Source organism: Lissotriton vulgaris, chromosome 5, assembly GCF_964263255.1.
Source record: "Lissotriton vulgaris chromosome 5, aLisVul1.2, whole genome shotgun sequence".
Taxonomy (NCBI): domain Eukaryota; kingdom Metazoa; phylum Chordata; class Amphibia; order Caudata; family Salamandridae; genus Lissotriton; species Lissotriton vulgaris.
In genome coordinates this window covers 301347660-301360143 of record NC_141693.1, presented here as the reverse complement: position 1 = coordinate 301360143, position 12484 = coordinate 301347660, and the positions used below count along the sequence as shown (strand labels likewise).

The following is a 12484-nucleotide window of genomic DNA, read 5'->3' as shown; positions in this document are numbered from 1 at the left end:
CCTGTATCCTTAGTTTAACTTTCCTGGTCGTCATGCCTATGTATCGGAGTGCACAAGGGCAAGTGATTTGTTAAATAACCTTCTCGCTGTTGCAATTCGTGTGCCGTTTTAACACCCATGGACGAGATGTACCAATGTCTACAACAAGCGTTTTTTTGGTTTGTGAGCATACCGGGGGAAGGTTCCATAGTGTTGTCGGATCGTTTGAAATACAGCGTGGTCTGGTGTGCACCAATTCATCTCTCAGATTTGAGCTCCTCTTAAAGGAAAACAGTGGTGTTGGAATATTATCACCTGCTGTGTTCAGTATGCGCCAATTATGCCGGATGATTTTTTGGACTGATGTTGAAACCGTGCTAAAAGTGGTGACAAAAGTAAGTCTATCAAGAGGTGGTTTCTCCACTGGGCTTGTCAGAAGGGCATCCCGATGATTATTGGAGGCCCTTTTGTATGATTTCTTAATCAATGCCCTTGGATGAAGTCGTTGTTTCCACCTGGCTGAAAGTACACTGGCTTGTTCCTGAAAGTCAGGTTTTTCAGAACAATTTCTCTGGACCCTGAGAAATTGTCCAAAGGGTAGATTTTCTCTCAGGGAGCGTGGATGATAACTATCAAACCTGAGCAGAGAATTTCTCGACATCAGCTTCCGATATAAAGTGCTTGTGAGGTGGCCTTCCTTCGGAATGATCAAAAGATCTAGAAATGGAAGTTCCGTGCGGCTATATTCCACTGTGAATCTTAAATAGCGGTTTTGAATGTTGAGCCAGTTTTGGAAAGCCAGTATCGACTGACTATCTCCACGCCACACCACAAGGACATCATCGATGTACCTCTTCCACAACACCGTTAGATGGTAAAACGGATTGTTGTGGTTGAGGACATACTCAGTTTCGAAGAGATGGACATAGAGATTCGCCAAGCTTGGCGCGAATTTACTGCCCATGGAAGTCCCCGATATCTGGAGATAAATCAAATCTTTGAATTGATTTTTTTTTTCGGTCATCACAATATCCTTTCTCTATACAAGTGAATGGCCTCAATTTCTGGGTCAATTTTATGCTGGGTTCGTTTTATCATTTGTGCAATCCATTCATAGCAGTGTCCTTATTCTCTTCCTTGCTTTTACACAACCCAGTATTGCAACCGCAGTCCAAGTATTGAAGCCATTAAATTTCTGTGGTCGACTACAAACTCTACCAACCATGTCTTTCTGAGGGTTGATTGTGTGTACTTTTATCAGTGGAGGGTGCTGTTGTGTAGTGTTGTGGTCTGTTTGATTAGTGATAGTATTCCTTTCTGAAAAGTGATGCACTTTTTCTCCTACGGATGATAAAAGTATGTCCTAATTGGTGGAATATTGTTGAGCAGTGCCTGTAAGTCTCTTTGTAAAGGACTACTGAAGCTATTTGGCAACTCCAAGTGATGATTACAAGGTTTTCTATTAAAAAATGACATGCTTGCTCTCCATTCACACTGAAAGCTTTATATTTTCCTTTGCTTGTTGAGTGTCTGGTGGAACAACCTTACTAATGAGAATATAGGCATCTTTTGAAATGGCAAAACCAACGCAAGTTCCCTTTTCCTATATTGAGAAAACCGCTTCAAAACCATGCCATTGGCAAAGATGCATGAATACTAAGAACCATCTTGAAGCCAATCAATGGACAGCTGTACAACCTAGAAGAATGAAATAAACAGCAGTGTTTTAAGCATAGGCATCCATGCACAAGGTACTCCACACAAAATCATAACATGATCTAGCCACCCACCATTCAACTTAATCCATCTGTTTGCAATACATTTGTTGACCCCAGCATGACTGGTCTCCGAACAGTGTGAAACAGAAATAGAATATCAGCAGACCATTTTCAAACTAGTCAACAAAATCATTACCTGTATAGGGTGCTCAAATTCTGAAATCGCTTAGGGACCATTAAAAGTATGGGAAATATTGCTAACAGTGTTTTTCTCTTTTTTTTTTTATTAAATAGAAGCCGGTTGACCGTCTTTCATTAAATAAGTATATTTTGTTTTACTGAAACTGGTGCCCAGAAATGCATTTTAAGCAAGCGTTTACAAAGCTAATGTGTCGGAGTTTAATTTGTAGGCACACAGGCATGCAGAAGTTATATTTGCATACAATAGTACATTAACTCTGGAGATATCGGTTTAGCCAATAATTGGGGTGGGGATGATGTAGTGTTTTTGCTGGTTGTATTGGTAGTAGTAGTAGTGGTATTGGGATTTGTGATGGTGGTAATAATAGTAGTACTGTGGTGTTATTTGCATTGGCGATTGTATTCTCTGATGTATTGATGGGGTTGTATTATTGTGGTGGTATTTAATTTGAGGCTGTTGGTCATATCAGGTAATGGTGGGTGTGATATCAGTGGCATTGATAGTAGTGGTGATATTGATAGCAATGTGGTGGTAGTGGTATAGGCGGTAGTTTTTGTGGCAGCATTAGTGGTGGTATTGTTGGAGTGATATTTATGGTGGCATAGTAATGATGGTGGTTTGGTATTGATATTGGTGGTGGTGTTGTATAGGTACTGGCATCTTATACAGTACAAAAAGATTCCTTTCTGTATGACATGCTTGCTTGGATAAAGCATTGTATGTTGCAAAAAATGTAATGTTGAAGTGTACTGTATAGACATAAAATAGTCCATCATCCGTTACATTGCACGGCAGGTACTCCACAGGAGCTAGAAAGAAAGATCAAACAGCTAGTAGCACGACAGTGAGAGCAAAAGTACTGGGGCTGATCCTTGAAGTGAATTTTAGTACCCCAAGCCAATGGCTGAACAATTCTGATATAAATAAGCTCATTGTTCCAGGTGGCAGGACCAAAGACCACCCTGCAAATTGTAAGCAATAGATCTTGCAGGCAGCTGCACTATAGACATAGACCAAAATCGAAAGCCTTGAATCGGGGCTTTATTAAAATGTTGCAGTTGATGGGCATGATTTCCTTGCAAAATGTTTTAAAGTAAAAATATATACTGTGCTGTTTTACATTGGCAAATAGATTCTTCAGTTTAAGAATTCTGATTAATACTTGAACCTGAAGAATCTCTTTCATGTACTAGACTAAATCTAGAAAATTGAAATAACTGTCCTACGCTGATAAATTGCACTTGAACTTTCTTTGCTTCGGGGTCCACAAATGACAACACAGAGCCATATAAGACACAGTGCGCCAACCTCCGCTCTTTATTCCATGCCCTTCGATGTAGATCTTAAGTTACTGTCCTGAACATTTCCTTTACAATTGTAATTGTCTTTGCACCCCAGAAAACTTCAGTGTACAAACCATGCAGATCCTGTCATTAAAAGATGTCACTCTTGGACTCTCACAGAGTCTGTCTTAGTGGTCTGTGGCCAAATGCTACTACCTGCAAAGTTGTAAGTGTGGTCTTAGGCAGGCTGAAGTCATCAAGGAGGTGAAGCTATTCATGGTGCAAGCCTGTTCTCAACAGCGGGCCTGTCATTGCTTCAGATGTAGGTCCCACCCCAGGTTTGCTTTTGACCAACAAATCTTCAAAGCTGGCTGGTAAACACTGCTGTCTTTTAGGCCAATCCTAACATAATGTGCTAGATTCAGTTGCGAAATTGCTGCCCATGGTCTTGGAGGTGTCCCGAGCCATACTCTCTCAAACAATGGCTGAAAGGCAATATGCAGCGTAGTGCACCATCAGATATGAGCTTGACGCAATCAACTTGCTGGGCAGAGCGATTTCATAGTTCGTGGCACTGTGACACCACGCCTGGAATAACAATCCCTGGCTTCTCGGGGGATGTCTGAGGTTCGCACATGGACATGCCTTATGATGGCTCCTGCCTTTTTTGGTGAGAAGGCAGTCCCTGTGCTGGAGCTCTTTAAGGATAGTAGAGCTGCGGCCAGATCCTTGGGCATATAGTCCCTCACCATTCCCAATCTGCATGTCGCTACTTCCGTGGCTGTGTTAAAGGCTACCAATTGCGTCCTTGCCGCCCAGCCACCAACCCCATCAGGGTTCCCAGTCCTTTTATGGCTGTGGACAAGGCTCACACAGATCACGTGGAACCAGCAGCTAGAGGTCAGGTCAGTCCACCCCCATTAATGGATGCGCAGCGTTCCACCATCCTGAAGATTCACGGTGGGCCAAGAGAATTTTCCCCTTTGAACTCACCTGTGCATCTTGGGTGTTCACGGAAGTGCAGTGGCTGCATCGGATCTGCGTAGGTCAGGGATTCCAGGTTTCCCCTTCCTCTGATTAGTTGTTAATGGTAGGCTCCCCCAGGCAGTTGTTTCTTATCTCCAGACCACTGCGGACCTCCTGCATTCGCTAGGGTTCACATGTCGAAGTCACACCTGATTTCCTCTCAGACGCTCCCGTTCATCTGGGCCGTTCTGGACATAGTGAAGTTTTGGGCCTATCATTGCAAACTGCAAATTAAATTGTAAATTGATACTTGATAAGGATATTAAGACTATGATTTTGATGGTTTAACCTTCTACCTGGATTTTGGTGAGACTGACTGAGACTGTTAGGCCTCATGGCCTCCTCCACCCTTCTTGTGACACGTTGACCTATCAGGGCTCCGTAGTGGGACTTGAAGTTCCAGTGGGCACTGCATCTGGAAGATCTCTCTGACCTGGTCCAGATCTCGAAGAGAACTGCAAGCAGCATACCCCTCTCCCTTCCCCAACCAGATAGAACAGTAGAGTAGTCACAGATGCGTCACTTCTGGGATGGGGCAACCATCTGGGAGTGGTGGATATCTGAGGCCTCTGGTCACTTGCGTACTCTCAGCTCAATATCCGGCTGTCTCAGCTTTGGGCTCTCCGGTTGTCATTGAAAGCCTTTCTTCCTTTGATCAATGCAACGGGCTTCAAACTTTTATTGCCACGCCCCCGATTCTTTTGGCCAGAGCCTTCCCCCTCCCCTGGGATCACTTGAGGCCCCTGAGGGCGGCCTGCCCCCAGTTTAAAGACCCCTGGATTAAGGGAAGGTTAGTTCAGGTGTTCACGGTATCATAAACCCTTTGTTAGGAGGCCCTGCATCCATGGATATGGCTGGAACATCAGGGCATTTCCTTAGTGGTTCAACACCCAGCGGGCCAGTGCAGATGAAGTCAGCCATCTATGCCTAGTGGATCACGGATGGCATCTCCACCAGGAGGTGGTGAAAAGTCCCTTTCTAGAGTGCAGAGAGACTTGGTTAGATATATTAGACACTGTCAAGAACTTGCAATATCAGCAGTTTTTATGCACTGAAGTAGCCAGGGTGGCTGTTGCCCAGTGACTCTTCATCACTTGTCCAACTTGGTCCTTCTGTACGCCTTTCCGCTGTTGCCCCTCCTTCCCAGAGTTCTCAAGAACATCAGGAACGACAGGGCCCAAGTCATTCTTATGGCTCTTAATTGGGCACAGAGAGTTTGGGTATCCCAAGCTTCTGAGTATGAGCATCGGTCCTCCGATCAGGCTGCCTCTTCGGGAAGAACTCCTGGTGCTGCAACAAAAGAGGGTTCTGCACCGGAACCTTCAAGCGTGGAGCTTGAGCGGTGACAGTTTGCAGCATTCAACATTACCCCTGAAGTCTGTGATGCTATTTTGGTTGCCAGACATCCCTCCACATATACTGTATACGCCTGCCATTGGGACAAATTTGTGGCATAGTGTGCATCCAGAAACATTTACCCCCACCCCCCCCTCCCCCCAAATCGATCTCTTATCCCAAGTTCTCCTATTTGTTTTGTCTCTAGCCCAGCAGGCCTCTGCTTTGGGCACGGTTAATGGTTATCTGTCTGCCTTTGAGGCATTCTTGCGGTTGCTGAACCAACCTGTTCTGTTCATGTCACAAAGAGTGGTGTTAAGTTCCTGAAAGGATTACAACATTTGCCCCCCCCCCCCCAAACCAGTGGGATCTTAACCTGGTCCTAATCTTCATCATGTGTGCACCCATAGAGCCGCTAAACTACCCACTTTTCTTGCTGACTATCAAAATAGCCTTTCCATTTCATTTGCAGAGCTCACGACTACCACCAAAGGTGGTGTCCCAGCGCTAAGCAGCTGGAAAAAAAACAGCGTAGAACAGAGAGCAAGATGGGTTAAGGCAGATCAAATAGCCAAGTTTTTAATGTCTTCCTAAACGCAGTCTCTGACTCAGCTTTACAAAGATGGTCAGGCTTGGAATTCCAGAGGGTAGCAGATCTCACTGTGAAGGCTCGCCCACCAATCCTGGTTTTGGAAAAGCAAGGAATCTGAAGTAATTCCTGAGAACTGGATCGTAGGGTCCTAGTCTGGCTGTACTTCTGGAGTCTCACCTTCAGATATCCTGGGCCTATGTCTCTAGAGGCTCTGAAGGCCAAAGCCAGAGCCTTAAACTCTATTCTTTTCCTAACTGGGAGCCAATGTAGGCTACGCAGATGAGGAGATATGGTGATATGGTGGCACATTTCTAATAAGCCTAGCAGCGACATTCTGGATTGTTTGCAATTTTCTCGTCAAATAGGTTGGAAGGCCCAGGTACAAGCTGTTTGCATAATCTACCTGGGCTGTAACCAGAGTGCTGACTACCAATTCTCTGGAGTCCATTGGCAGAAGATGCAGGAATCGCCGCAGGGCTTTCAGCTGCCAAACAGGAAGCAGAGACATGCCCTATCTGGACCTTACTCGAAAGTGAAGAGTCAAATTTGAAGCCTAGATTTCTGGCAGATATGACTGGGACGGGAGTGTGATTAAGCTCTACCGGCCACCATAGATCGGCCCGTGGTGGGGATGGTTGATTAAAAAAATATCACCTCCGTTTTATCGGTGTTCACCTTAAGGCAACTGTTAGTCATCCATGAAGAAATATCCACTAGGCATTGTCTAAATCTGCCAAAAGCGACCTCTGTGTGAACTTTGAAGTAGAACACCAACTGGGTGTCATCAGCATATGAAACCACCCGGACTCTGCAGTGCTCAACTACTGATGCCAGGGAGGCAAGATGCACATTGAAAAAAGTGGGGCAGAGTTCCGAACCCAGAGGGACACCACACACAAGAGGGCTGGAGGAGGAAACATGAGGGTGGAGGAAAACTTGTTGTGACCTTGTAGTGAGAAAGGAATGGAACCAGGCTAAAGGAGTTCCTGTAACTCCAAGCCGTGCCAGTCTTTCTAGCAGAATCTGGTGTGAAACCGTGTCAAATGCTGCTGAAAAGTCCAACAGCACTAACATGGCACAGGCGCCCTGGTCAAGCGATTTGTGTATAGTTCCGCCACTTCTAATAGGGCTGTCTCCATACTGTAACCAACCCTAAAGCCTGATTGAGAGTCATGGAGGTGGTTATTGGCCTCCAGAAAATCAGATAACTGCCACTGGACTTCCTTCTCTAGGATTTTTGCTGGTGCAGGCAGGAGAGAGATCAGCCTGAAATTTTTAAGTATAGCAGAGTCTGCCTCCTTTTTTTTTTTTATAGAAATGGCACAACATATGCCTGTTTCCGTTCTGACAGATAACAACCTGTTGACAATGAGGCGTTCCAGATTTAGTTGAGATGGGGATTGAGCAGAGGGGCCAGCAGTTTAAAAGAACTTGCATACATGGATCAAGGGGCGAACCCGACTTAACTCTTTCGATCTAATAGGGGGGATTCTAAGCAGTATGGATGAAATTCTTCCCAACCCTTGGCAGGGGTAATAGGCACTATCGTAGTAGAATCAGAACTTTCCCTGGTAAAGGCAGAATAAATTACTTGGACCTTCTCCTGAAAGAAAGTCTAAAGATTTTCACATAAAGTGGCAGAAGGGACAAAATGCTGGTCATTGCTTGCGGTTTCATAAAACCCTGCGCAATCTTAAAAATGTCCTTGCGGGAGTTGTCAGAAGCCTTAATTTGGTTAGCAACATAATTTCTGATCGCGCAGCGTTTGAGGCTATAACATTTTGTTAAGGTAGATTTAGTTTCTGGGTCATAGTTTTTGCGTCATAATGTTCTAACCTTTTACAGCCACTTTTCTCACTGCAAAGAAAACCATGGGGCAGAAGGTATGTTCCTGGCTGATTTCTTGGTTTTAACCGGAGCAACTATATCAAGAGCAGAGATAACACAGTCATGGAACAGTGCTGCATCAGTGCTTGGGTCACCAGTCGATTTGGGAGGAGTGCTGTTAAGAACAGGACCCAAGGATTCCATGGAGACTTTCCTCCAATTTCTCCTCTCTTCATAAGAGGACCTGGTGCTATTAGTCCCTCATAGCCTGGGCAAAATAAAAGAACTTAACCTGTGATCAGACCAGGTTAATAGCATAGGTGCATCAAAAGCGGGTTGGCTACATGTGATGCCAGAAAACAGTTGTCCATATGGACATTAAAGTCACAGAGCACCATAAAGTTCGATATCCTAGCAACATGTTTTCTAGTGGCCATTACTTCATCCAGGAGGGTCTGTGAACCACAGGCCCGCTCTGCACATCCTCCTTATACTACCTTTACCCAGACAAGCTGACCCCCTTTCACATAGGCCTAAACATCGCCTTGCCTACCTTTTTTGCTCCGTCACACCATTATAAAGAACAAGCGAAACACTACTGTCTGGAGTCAGAGCGTTCTACCTTGATTGCACAAGATGGTTCTGGATGGAGGATCAACCCTCTGTAGGGTAAGTTGGAGCTAAGAATGGGAAGGCAGTGCAGAAACAGACCATCTCACAAGGGATAGTTGTGAGAAAGTGCCATCTTTCTTGCACTGGTATGCCCCCACTTTTTTCTGAACTGCTAATGTGCTTTGACTGAGTGTGCCCTGGGTTCCTGCCAACCAGGTACCCAAGGCCTGTGTTCCTTCCCTAAAAGCTGTGTTGAAACTAAAACCCAATTGGCATCTCTGGCCACCTGTCAGCCCCTAGTAAATGGTACCCTAGGTACCCAGGGCATGGTGACCAGAGAAGACCCCTGAGGACTGCAGCACTTATTGTGCCACCCTCAGGGGCCCTGTACCTTGACACTCACCCACTGCCTTTACAGGCTGAGTGTCTAAGTACAGAACTAAACAAAGAGTCGACATGGCACGCATCCCTGTGTGTCATGCCCACAGAACACACTGCCCTGGCATACTTAAGTCACCCCACTAGCTGGGTGCCCTATGCCAGAGGTGTGGGCACAGGTGCATGAGCCCTGTGCCCCTACAGTACCCAGGGCCATTCCTGGGCACTGTAAGTGCAGTGATGCCATTGAGAGTATATGGTGCTGGGAGGTTGTCATTACGAACTCCACAGCACCATATTGGCTACACTGAAGACTGACAAGTTTGGTACCAAACTTTTCAGCACATTAAACCCGCACTGATGCCAGTGTGGGATTTAATGTAAAATGCAACCAGAGGCCATCTTAGAGATGCCCCCTGAAAACCTAACCTACAATCCACATCTGGGCTGAGTAGCTGCAGAGGCTGCCGCACAGCAGACATGTTGCTGAACCCCTGGGTGGAGAGCCCCCGCTCTCCTGGGCCTGCAACAATGCACATCCTGGGCGCGGTGCTAGGTCTCCTCCCCCAGGATGGGCAGGGGGAAGCTTCAAAGGCATGCCGCCTCTGTGAGCTTCTCCAGACCATTTGCTGTACCCAGCAACTGGCCCCCACCAGTCCTGACCCCCACTCTGGCGGGAAAAATTACGTCAGGAAGGGGAGTGTGCCAGCCTGTGCCAACCCCACTCCTCAGGTGTGGGAGATGAGGTGAAGCACGACCCCGGGCTCCGGCCATCTTGAAGATGGGGAGCTCTGCCCAATCACAGCTAGGATCCTGCCCCCCTCCCACAGGAGAGGAGCAGGCTAGGGGGTGTACCCACCCCAGGACAGGGACCTATTGGTCCCTGCCTTTGCCCTACCTGTACCGCCCCTAAATTCAGTATTTAGGGGCTCCCTGAACCTTCCTTCCTGAGATCCCGATACCACAAGAAGAAAGATCAAGAAGAAGACGACCCGCCGTGCAGCTGCTAACAGGACAACAACAACTGACTTGGCCCCAGCCCTACCGGCCTGTCGATCCTGGAACCTCCTCCTGCCTAAATCCCGGCGACTCCTGCGGACAGCAACCTTGGGACACCCAGAGGACCTGCCTGCCTTGACCCTCTTAAAGACTGGGACTCCCACCAGCAGAGGCTCTGCTGCAACAACCCCCCTGGTGCCAGCCAGGAAGCTCCGGACCGCCCCACTCTACACCCGCCCGGCCCGTGCGATCCAAGACCACAAGGACGTCCCCCCAGTGACTGGGACCCGAGGTCAAGTGCCCAAAGACCCTCCTCGACGAACCAGACGACGCCTGCAGACTCAGAACCAGGGGCCCCCGCCAACCGCGACCAGTTGAGGGTAAGCTTTTCCGACACCCAAAGACACCCCTGTACCCAGGGCCCTACAGCCCCCCTGTGCCTCCCTTTGGGGTACCTACCTGTGCTCCAAGATCCCAACTTACCTCTGGACGTGCTGGTCGCCCCTGGAGAGTCTCCTCCCCCGAGCCTGCAGCCTTTGTTCCTTTTTTTACCTTTTCCATTGGATAAAATTGAGCGCCCGACGGCTTAAAAGCACCCTGCACCCAGCCGCCCGAGTACCGCTGGCTGTGCCACCTTTGTACTATCCTGCTTCCCCCTTTGCCCTGAGCAAATGACCAGGAGCCCAGCTCCCACAGCCGTGTGTGGCCTGCTAGCCAGCAGCCACCAACCGGAGGCCCCCTGTCCCCCATTGGATAACATTGGGCCTACTACCTCTGCACCGGCCACCCCTGCGCTGCTGAGGGTGAACCAACTGTACCTGTCTGACCCTGGGGGACCCCTGAGTCTATACCCAGAATCACAACTTCACCAGTCGAGTACTCACCAGGAAACCGGTAACTTGCTTACCTGCCATTGAATAGCATTGACTGGCTTGACTCGAAAAATCTATCTACTTTTGAAAACCTAAAGTATTCATATAAAATCATCCGAATTCCATATTTCGAAATACTCACCTGTGATCAGGAGAGGAGCCAGTACTGTACCTTGTAGCCCAGTGCTGAACCACAATAGTAATCCCTAGCGGGTTTACTAGTGATTTTGTATTTTCTCCATAGGAATCCATTGTCTGCTTTTCCATTAAATTTCTTCGAAGTGTCTACTTTTGAAAACTAGAAATATTCTTTAAAAATCATACGAAATACTGAAACGTAATTACTTACCTGTTTTAAATTGAGACCCCCAGTGCTGGCCCCAGGAGCCCAGTACTGGATTACAAAAGTAACGAGAACGTACTTTACCTGCAACCTGAATTTTTTCCCATTGGATAACCTTGCCCGATTTCTGTTGAAAAGTTTCTAAGTGTGAACTTTTAGAATAGCTTTTTATTCCTGAAAAATCACTGCACTACCTAAAATGTTTTTGCTAAACTGTTTTCAGCTTAGACCCCAGGACTGAATCTAGGAGCCAGTCCTGGAATTACCAAAGTAATCTACAAAATATTAAACTGTGTTTATACAAGAAAATCCATGGAACTCACTGCTAACTTGTGTGTAGAATTGTGTTGCCTACGGCAACCCCTGTACCTATTGTGTTTACAAAGTTTATTGCCTTTCTGCAATGTACTCACCTGAGACCTCTCCTATTGAGAACAGTATATTTTTGATACCTGTTGGTTCTAGAAATAAAAATACTATATTTTTGATATAAAAACAATTGGCCTGGAGTTCAGTCTGAGTGTGTGAAACCTTTTGCTGACTGAGTGTGTACAACAAATGCTTTACACTGTACTCTGGTACTGCCTTACTGCTCGACCAAGCTAACACCACTTTAGAGAGTAAGGTCACACCTGGCTTTAACCTCTGTTATAGCTCTGGGGTTTGTGGACTCTATGAAAACGAGTTACTTACCTGTAACTACGGTTATCCGGTATTGGTATCTTTCATAGATTCACATGCCTGAATCATTCCCCGTCGTCGAAGCGGGAGTCCCACGGTAAAAATATATACAATAGCAGTGCCTAAAAATTTCTTGTAGTAGGCTGGAAAAGCCCAAAGGCCTAACTAGGCCTCAACTTAGCAGCCTATCTACATCATTATGTAAAAAGACCTGAAATAGTAGCCTCAGCCAATCAGCTGTCCTCGCCCTCTAGAACCTTCCCAGCTCAGGCAGTTCTCAGATTTTCCCAGCACATGTGAGAATGAGTATCCATAGAATAGAACTGCCCTGCCGGGGAGGAGGGTGGGTGCATGTGAATCTATGAAAGATACCAATACTGGATAACCGTAGTTACAGGTAAGTAACTCGTTTTCTTATCCAGTATTAGGGTATCTTTCATAGATTCACATGCCTGAATCAGAGTAGCAAGCAGTAACATCATGTCTGTCGATAGAGGAAGGTGGGAGACAAAGAAATCATATATCCATCCCCACTCAACCAGGAAGGTAATAGAGCACAAATTCGTTAACATAGCACATGCATTAAAACTTTCATAAAACATCATTGATAGGATAGCATTATAAATACTTAAACTAA

The 12484-nt window shown here is 46.4% G+C and overlaps 1 protein-coding gene across 27 annotated transcripts in view; it reads left to right on the top strand.

Moving 5' to 3' along the window:
- The window catches only part of LOC147710773 (cyclin-dependent kinase 11B-like), a 431002-nt gene that overhangs the window by 298333 nt on the left and 120185 nt on the right, over positions 1-12484 (top strand). The window lies entirely within an intron of this gene.